Here is a 9,657-nt window from a genome sequence, read left to right as displayed (position 1 = left end):
TGGGTTATCTGTTCAGATTGTCAGTCTTAAATCTGAATAACCCCTTTTATAATATTTAGGACATTTAATGCTTGTTAGGTGGAGCTTTTTTAAATGCTCCATTAGCATGTACATAAAGCATATTTGACCTTGAAGGTAGTTCTAAGTTCCCTTTCCTTACTGTATTTTAGAAAATCACTTTGGATGACTGCAGAGGCTGTTTAACAAGCCTCTACCATAATGCTTTGCACCTCCATCACAGGTTCTAAATTACAGTGCTCTGATGCCAATGGAAGGATTGCCATCAATTTAACTGGGCTTGGAATTAGGCCCAGAATAGATAACTACGATAAGAAATGACGGTGTGATTTATTTACACATTCTTGACCTGTCCACAAAATGCAGAGTAAATCAAGACTGCCATAGTGCATTTGGAAGAGAAAAGGAAAAAAATAAAAAGGAAAAAAAAGAGGGAGACGAAAGCAAAAAAAACCTGAAACAAATAGGCCCCAGTTTAACCTCCAATGCTCGTAATTGTTTCATTTGTGATACTCTGTCTTGTGGCTGAGAACTCCATTCTTCTGCAGAACATGACTCCTGTTAGTCTATGAGAAAACCCAGTCTTTGTTGTGACTTATTTTGACAGCTTTAATATCATTTTCCACCTGGCATCTGGAAAGTTTTCCATTTTCACTTTCCTCCAATGTCTCACTTTTGTTTCCAAGTCTATGTCGCGTTCGCACCGCACCTGTCAGAGTGGTGTCTGTGCCTTAACACCGCTCTGCAAACACACACGCCTTTGCTTTGCTCTTGCACCAGGGACAATCGCTACCTTCATCACCTGTTTTGCAGTGAGATATTGCCCCTCTTCATAATGACAGCAGGAGATAACCCCTTTCACACCATCACCTGTTTCAGGGAAAGCGAGTTTACTTTTATCATCTTCTAATTCATCTGGCTCCTTTAAACACTGTTCAGTTCTTGAAGCTGTAGTCATGAAATGGTTGAAATATTTTCTGGTGCTGTTGTCAACTTGTGCCTTCAGTGTCCCACTTTCACAGAGATGAAGCATTTCTTCAGAGACCACCAAATATCCTAATTAAAAAAAACACAACACAGCACTTCAACTAATGAGTGAGATTAAAAAAAGAAAGATGCTATTCTAAGCAACTGAAAGTTGCAGATTCAGAATTAACTCAGTACTTCAGTGCTGGCCTGGAAGATTCTCAGGAGAAAATATACAGTCTGATCACTTGAAAAGAAGGATAGTATTAAAATATTTTAGATTTCCCCCCCCCCCTTTTTTTTTTGTTTTGTTCTGTTTGTTTATTTGATTGTTTTTTTGTTTTGCCTCCCATACCTCTGATTCTGAGATGGGAGCTACAGCTTATTCTAGAAGACATCATTTAGGATTCAGATCTGACTTGGATTTCTTGTTTGCCCCAAAAAACACAATTCTCTGCTCCCCATCTCTACAATCCTATCAAAGTTACTCGGACCGAGGAACATCAGAACATGCAGCCTACTGGTTTCCTTATTGCCCAAAGCAAAGGGAAGATGGGAGCATAGCAAAGCAAAGACAGATGGGAATCATCGTGGAGGGTATTGATTGACTGGTGTCTAGGCAGGCTATAAATTACCACTTAGTGCAAAGAGGAGGGTGAGGAGGGCACAGAGCTGTCTGGGGCACAGTGCTGGGACAGTTCATGAACAATCAGCTAAATATGGGCTGTGCCCAAGGCATGGGGAAGGCTGGGCTTTGCTCTCCCTCCGATGCTCACCTTGACTTTGAGAAGACAAATCATCTCTTTAAACAGCAGTGATTCTTGTAGCAGAACCAAACCAACTTCTGTTAAGTTAAAAGACTTAGTACTTTCAAGTGTTGTCTATGTGCTTAAAATCCTGCTCCAGACTGTAAATTATTATAATTATATAGCATGACAAAAAAACCCAAGACAAAATAGTGTACAGATGTGGGATATATAAAAGGGGAAGTATTTAACATAAGCTTACTGGAGCTGAAAGTACCAAGGATGATTGATTGTTCAGACACAAGCCAGGGAAGTGGTCTAAAAATTATTAACCATAATTGTAATTTGTCTATTAACTGTTTCATCTAACATTATGATATATTTAGAAACAATCATGCCATCCAGTAATGCACCTTTTGCTGCTCGTGGCAAACAGCAGAGCTGCGTGCCTGGGTCTGTTTGGAAGAAGGATGTTTATTGGGAAGGACATTACTTCTTCCATTTCAAAAGAAATTAGTATGGTTATACAGTTTAATACACCTCAGTGATTTCCACTGTTTTTACAGAATACTCTTTAATCTAAGAGATAGCAAAGAAAGTTTTAAAGACAACTCCTCTTAGTCAGTTATTAAAGTTTTCTGTTGCTGTTTGTGCAAGGGTCGAAGAGTCAAAAGCTTAAAAAGGCAGAAAGTTTTCCTCTTGTTTTGACTAAACTGGGGGAAACGTGCTAGAGCTGTGCAGAATTTGATTGCCAAACACAAAGAGAAAATACACAGGGAGAAATGATAGTAAAGGTTTAACCCAGTTGATGTAAGAAACAAACTCCAAGGATGCCCATGTTTCCTTCTTCTATCACATTGTTAATCTTTAATCAGAAAAACAGTTCAGAGAACAGCTCTTTGTGCACAGCTGAACAGACACCAAGCATTGGAAGTTAATTGGATCACGGAGAATGGGACTCTTGAATCATTGCCCTAATGAATCTATGAGTAAGATGTACAACCCAAAGGAGTTCAAATTCTGCTTCCACGTGGAAATGCAGCAAGTAGACATTAAACCTTGCAGAATCAGCAGTAAGGAGGCAGTTAGTGGGTTCAGAAGAGCAGTGGGTTCCCATGCACTTTTTTCCCAGCTCAGATAACAAATTGTCTTGGGTGCTGAACTTTCAAGGAGTCCAAATCAAGATTCTTAACTGAAAAATCTGAAGAAATCAAGAAAATGTAAGGGCATATTTAAAGACATGTATATTAGTCTCACTTCACTGAACAGTGGGTAATTTAGTCCTTGATATTTATCAGCGGAGATACCTTAAATTTTAGTCTTCTGCACTGCTACAATGTCAAATCATCACTTAAAGACCCCATGCCTCTCCATCAGGAACTGGTAACAGAAACATGGTATAGCAGGTTTTACATATTTTCCTGTAGTAAGAAACCAGGTCATCCTTATAGTCCTTGCAGTCTTTTTAAACAGCAGGATGAGGCAGTGCCTAGAAAGCAAACGAGAATAGCTAAGTGACAGTTTTGTGAATCATGGTTATTGTTCTGTTCAGAGCTGCCTCTACAAACAAAGTCTCTTGATCTGTCATTCATAGCCTTCTTTTGTTTAAGGTCTCCTGGTCAGAGCCCATTCGTGCTTCACCCAAAATAACAAGGCCTTAGTGCCCTTTCAGAGCAAATACCTGAACTCTACAAGGTTAACAAGTGGGTGTTTTTTAAAATTTTATTTGAAGAATGCAAGTTGGTTGCTATTAATTTGTACATACTAGTTTAAGCTTATGTATAAGAAGCTGCTCTTTACATAAACAGTACTCATATGCTTATGTATCATTCTGAGTCAGTAAATTTGGAGACAGTTACAGTTGGTCCGTCAACAGACACACGTACAGCAGTCAGAATTCTGTCTTCTTAAAAGCATAAGAAAAAAGTGTGATCTCCAGGGTCCAGCTGAACCCTTGATTTCTTTGCTGAATGTTGTTTGTAGCAATACTCATAATTGTGGCACTTGTCTCATAGGACCCACTTACAGTGACCAAGCAAAAGTGCTTTCGAAAAAAATCACGTTGTTGTCCACCAGTGTTGCCTTATTCCTACTAGAATAGGAATACACTGTGCATAAGTGTACAGTGTGTAGGAATGCACCTGACCTGTTAACACTTACATAAGAGTTTTCCAGTAAACACAGGCTCTGATGCAGGGATTATTAGTTTTTTTGCAATGTTGATTTTCCTCCAGCTGCCAGGTTCAAGAACCAAAAGGTATGTAGGTCTTGACATAGGCACATTTGCCCTCTGACCTTTTGATGTAGTTTGGCTTTCATTTCTGCACAATCAGCTTTCCTATCCTGTTTGGCTTCCAGTGTTATATGATGCTTGAAATATTAATCAAAGATATTTTCTTGGGGAATAAGGTATAGAAAAATGTCACTTGAAACAGAAACACAGTTCAGCCTGAATTGCTGCTTTTGTGTTCCTGTTAAAGGAGAAAGCAGGTTACAGTATATGTTTTTAATTTCAAATAAGAACATACTATTTGTATTACAGTAACCTAGAGAGGACCCAGCAGGGACTATCTGTGGCACAGACATAAAAATAAGAAGAGATAATGATCATGTCTAATTAGGTTTTAAACTCCTCTAACCAGGAACTACCAACCAAACTAGGAGAATGCATAAGAACAGGGAGAAATCAGCATTATCACCTCCCAGCCCTCTTCCAGAGAGATGATAAAGGCTTAGGGATGTAAAGTTATGTGTCTGAAGTCAAACAGGAAATCCATGGCAGAGGAAGAAACAGAACCTAAACCTTAGAGTCTGCGCCAGGGCTTACTGGTTAAAGCCATCCTTCTTTAAGGAAGTCAGCTCATGAAGGACATACAGAACTGTGACCAGAGGGACAGTCTGCATGTAACAAGGGACAAAAACACTGAGAGAGAACAAAGGAAAATGGAAGCATTTAAAGAAAGGAGAAAAAGCACATTGCACAGGTAGAGCTGGGTAGCCTTGAAATGACAACAGCCAACAGAGTCCTGCTAGCAAGCAAAGGATCACAGAGAATAATGAACAGCATACAAGAGGAAGGAGCAAGAGGTTGTCTTATCTTAGAAAAAAATAAACAAGCTTAGATTATAAAAGGTGCTTCTTAGGCCTGAGGAGGTGAAGTCTCTGTAAGGGCAGAGTTAGCAGAACCCTAGTTATCCACAGGAAGACAGAAGCTCTTGAAGAAGAGGTGCTTGAACCTGGGTGCAAGGATTTGTTGGTTACTCCTTCCCCAGGTAGGAAGCAGGGAGCCCCTGACAGCTGCAAACACACACCTCTGTGGTAAACAGGTTTCACCCCAGCAAGGGTCACCGTTTTTATTTGCAAACTGAACCTCGGAGCCATCTGGGCTTTGTGTGACTGAGCAGAGCAGATGCTGCACAGGTGAAGGGAAACACAAACCTTATGCTCACTGTTTTCCACAGTGTTCAGTATGGTTTGTCCCTTTCTCTCCTAGCTGTGGTTCTGCTGTTCATCCAGCCAAAAAATTGCAGGAACTCTGCAAAAATCATAATTACGTTCCAGCTACTGTAAAGTCAGTCAAAGTCTTGGTAGGCCCAAATTCTCTGTGTGACTGTTAGAGCTTCTGCAGTAGATGAGAAGAGCTCCCAAGCTGACAGGATTATACATAGCTGGCCACTGGTCAGGTGCCAGTGGCTACAGAGCTCATTACTCACATATTCACACTGATAGGGGTTTTATGAAAGAAAGGACAGTATTCCTTACTGGCAATGTTTGGAAGTGTCAAGGTACCTCTCTAGCCAAGACTCCAGGTTTTTTTTCTTACAGGAGAAAATGGAAAAGAGACCTCACCTCCACTGGTGACTATAACAGTGTCTCAGAGCCTGTAAAAGTGAGCTTAAAAATAAAGTAATAATAATAACAACAACAACAACTATTTTATCTGCCAAAAAAGAAGAATAACAAGCAAGAAACCTGTGTGCCCATGGTATAATGTCAACATTGTCATGTACTGTGGCACTACCAGGACTTTCTCTAAAATACAGCTCAGGATTGAGCACTTGATCTGATACTAAACTAAGCATCAAAGGTTGGTGACTTTCTTCAGAGACCTTAAACATGCACCAATGCATGTTCCTGGCTGCCAAAATTTACTTCCATTTGTTTGAGAAATATTAGCATGACTGTGGTCAAGCTGAAAAATGCTGGACAGGCAGCAGTCTAATCAGGATAAATCTGGGTATTCTTTTCTGTTTTTCCATTCCTCTGCTATCAGAATAAGACACTTAACTTTGAACACAGGCAAAAAAGTTACATCACCTTATGTAGTGAGCCACAAACATTATTATATCTTACAGTGTGCCCCAGACAAATACTGTATAATTTGGTGTTGGAAAGAAGGAGGTAAGAAGGAAAGTGCTGTGCTCCTGGGTTTGCTGCTACCTGTTGTGCCTGCCCCCAAGGCTCAGGCTCAGGGTTCACACAGCACACGAGGAGAGGAGTGTGCAGCACGTGTGGCCAGAGCCCCCAGACCTCCTGCAGATGGGGCAGTGCCGAAGAACTGCCTGTAAGGAAAGGGGCTGTGAGGCAGAAATATCACACAGGGCTGCGTGGGGCCTGGGATAAACACTTGGCTCGGTCACAGACTCTTTTGCAAGTGCAAGCAATTTGCACCGTTCACATTTTCCTCTGGAAGCTGAGAGAACAGTCCCTGCCCTGGTCTCTGTGAGCTGTTTGCTTGCAAGGGCTGCCCTTGGATCTGGGCTCTGTGGCACCCAGTCCAGCAGCAATTGCAGTGTGCTCACGGCAGGAAATAACAATCCAGAGGCAACGCTCTGCCCTTGGTAGAGCAGCTCAGAGAATCTTAAAAAAAAAGCTACAGTTTTATAACAAAATACCCGAGTGACAAACAGTATGTAGGATAATTAGCAATGGGAGAGGAGTAGAATTTCTGAGTAGTATTATATGCCATTAACAACTTTCAGAGCTCATTGAGAGTGCTTTGTTGCACCGTGGTTTGTAGTGATGAGTTAAGCTTTCTAATGATGCTTTTTCTGAGCATCTAAGAACTTTTACATTTATTGCATTGACTTCCAGTAAGTCTATAAATCTAAGTGCTCAAAACCTCTATTTTGAACAGCCTGAATAGTGTCCATCAAAGCAAACATCCTAAAAACCCTCCTTTCAAGGCACTTGTTGAACACTATCATCTTGAAATGTCAGATTCACATGCATTTAAATGATTTGACAGCTTCCAAGAAGGCACCTGATGAGCATCACATTCAAGTGTCAAAAAGCACAGAGAAAAAGTGCCAAAAAAAGTTAAATCTGAAGAAATTGTATCAGCTATTAGATGAGCATTATAATGCAGTTACTACTAAAAAAGATTTCTCATTTAAATGGAAAATAAACTTTACATTCTAGACATTGTTTTTAAAGGCCTTACATTGCCCCAAACCACCTCCCATGTTTTTTACTAGTGAGATCTTCCAGAAACTGAATCCAGGCAGCAGACACACACTGGTGGTACTGGGTGAACACCTCAAGGCCACTGTAACTGAGCCATTGGAGGTGCTACTTCTAGGTTTGGGTTTTTTTGTGGGAGACACTGTGTGTTATGAAAATTCACTATCTCCTGTTAAAACCTTTAATGCCTTCTGTTGGCTGTCTAAAAGCTGAATCTCTAAATGAGAAGACTCTTGAAAAAAAATCTTGGCCCTGATTTGCATATGCTCCAGTTATTTCATTGCACCAAATACTGTGTGTGTTTTATATAGGGGCTGAGGCTTACTGTGTGTTTGTGATGTGCTTTGAGATCCTCTGATGGGAGGTGTTACCTAAATACAAGCAATTTGATGCTGAAGTGTCTAGAATTCCCAGTGGACATCTGCACTCGAGCCCTGCTGCCATCACAAATGAAAAACATTTGGAATCCTTAATGTGATTTTTAATGGACATATGTTCATAACACGGTGCCACCGATTTGGCATATTTAGTGTCTCCTCAAGAGAAGCCCACAGTTTGTATAGCAAGATTGTGGGAGGTTAGGATTGCAGTGTGAGAAAATTTGCACAACACCTGCCTGACTGTAATTTAATTGGCAGAAATTAATGCTCTGGGTTTGGGGATTTTTTCCTGCTCTCAGAGACACTAGGACTGATCCTGCTATATTGCACTGTTGTATTTAAGCTTTTATTCTGACTTTACTTGTGCTGCAATATGATCATTTTCTGATCCACTGTCTTCCTGACCACTGAGCATTGCTGGCTTACTCTCAGTTGTTATTTCTATGTACACTGACTTACCTGGTCAGCAGGAAGCACTCAGTAATTGTGTACTTCACTGAAGAAGGGCTCTGCTTAGTATTAGTGAAGATTATACCCCATTTTATTTTTAATTAAGTACTTAACGATATGTTTTAAAAGGAAAATATTTGGCTGAAATATTTCTGATCAGCAACACATATGTGGACTCTGAAGACAAACACCAGCACTGTTATTATTAAATTCTTTTTGGGTTTTACCTTTGCTTAGAGCAGAGCCCTATCTGGAAGAGTCTTTAGCACCTCTTATCTCACCGGATTTTTGTTTTCCTTTTGGAATGTTTGGCCTTGCAGTGCATCAAGGACAGCCCCTCTTACCTCACTGTTTTCTTCCCTTGTTTACAAAACATAATGAAAAGCTTTGCAAGAGAGATAGATGATGCAGTTCCAGGAGGGGCGTTCCTGCAGGGGGAGGTTCAGCTCGCCAGTATTTTAGGCTTGCAGGGCAGGAGGCTGAGCTACAGTCGTGATCCCTGCTGCTCTGCCAGCCTGGCATTTCAGGGCTGGCAAGTCACTGCTGGCTGCCTCAGCGAGAGCCTTGCTGGAAACATCTCACTGACTCACAGCCCTGAGCAGCATTGTGAACACCCTGTATGTAGGATACTCACATCAGTTTTGTTGCTTTAAAGAACTCCCAGAAACTTAACTGGGGCTCCCAGATTTCCTGTTCTGCGAACCACTGCTGACAATATTTTGCTGTCATGGTGAAAGACCCATCAATATAAAAAAAACGACAGGAAGATCAGCCTTTCTTTGTGGGCACGATGGTCTAAAATGGGATAGGGGAAGCTGAAGACAGGCAGGCAGAAAGAGAGGTAAGAGCTCAGAGTGTCTCAGGCCACACTAACCCTAAGAATTATAAGAGTAGTAGTAGCTGTTGGTATCCTATACTGCCAGAACTGATGCAGATGTGGACTTGTGTCTGTGTATGTACACGTGCATACAGTGCATTGCACACATAGAACACAGTGTGCAGCCCCATTTCTGAGCAGTTTTATGCCTTTTCTTCGAGTACTAATTCAAGGATGGGTTAATATTTTATGACCTCGCCCCCACAGAACTCCCAGTAAAACAAAACATAATATTTGAAAGAGGAGGTTAATTATTGAGGCAGTCACTGCAATAGAAAACAATTGTTTAGTTTGCAAGAGCCTAAAGCAAGGCATAAGCAAAAACTTCCTCTCTCACACTGAAGGAAACCCAACATTTAGATTTATATTGGGATTTTTTTTTAGAATTTCATGGACAAAAACAAGACCTCTGGGCCTTGTGTATGTAGTGGCTATTCAGACCTGTCAGTGCACACTGTTGAACTTTATACGTGGATCAGGCAATGTTGCCAAGGTGAGTAAACACTTCTTGGATGAACCTCCACTTCACAGCCAACTAGTGAGCATCTGCCTGCAAAATGTGCCAACTGCACTTTGCCTCCGTGCGTGACCTTTGTGTTCCTGGTTCCAGAAACTCTTTGTACCCAACCTTTCCCACACGCTGAGCAGTTATAACGTTTTTGATTTGAAAGTCCAACTGGGTCAAAGTTTGGTTAAACTGCTAAATTTTGTAACTGCTTCAAAACAGCAAACCCAGGGGCTAAGAACCTCCGCTTCC

This window comes from Pseudopipra pipra, chromosome 17 (assembly GCF_036250125.1).
Source record: "Pseudopipra pipra isolate bDixPip1 chromosome 17, bDixPip1.hap1, whole genome shotgun sequence".
NCBI classification, from domain to species: domain Eukaryota; kingdom Metazoa; phylum Chordata; class Aves; order Passeriformes; family Pipridae; genus Pseudopipra; species Pseudopipra pipra.
Note: the sequence above shows the minus strand (reverse complement) of the source record.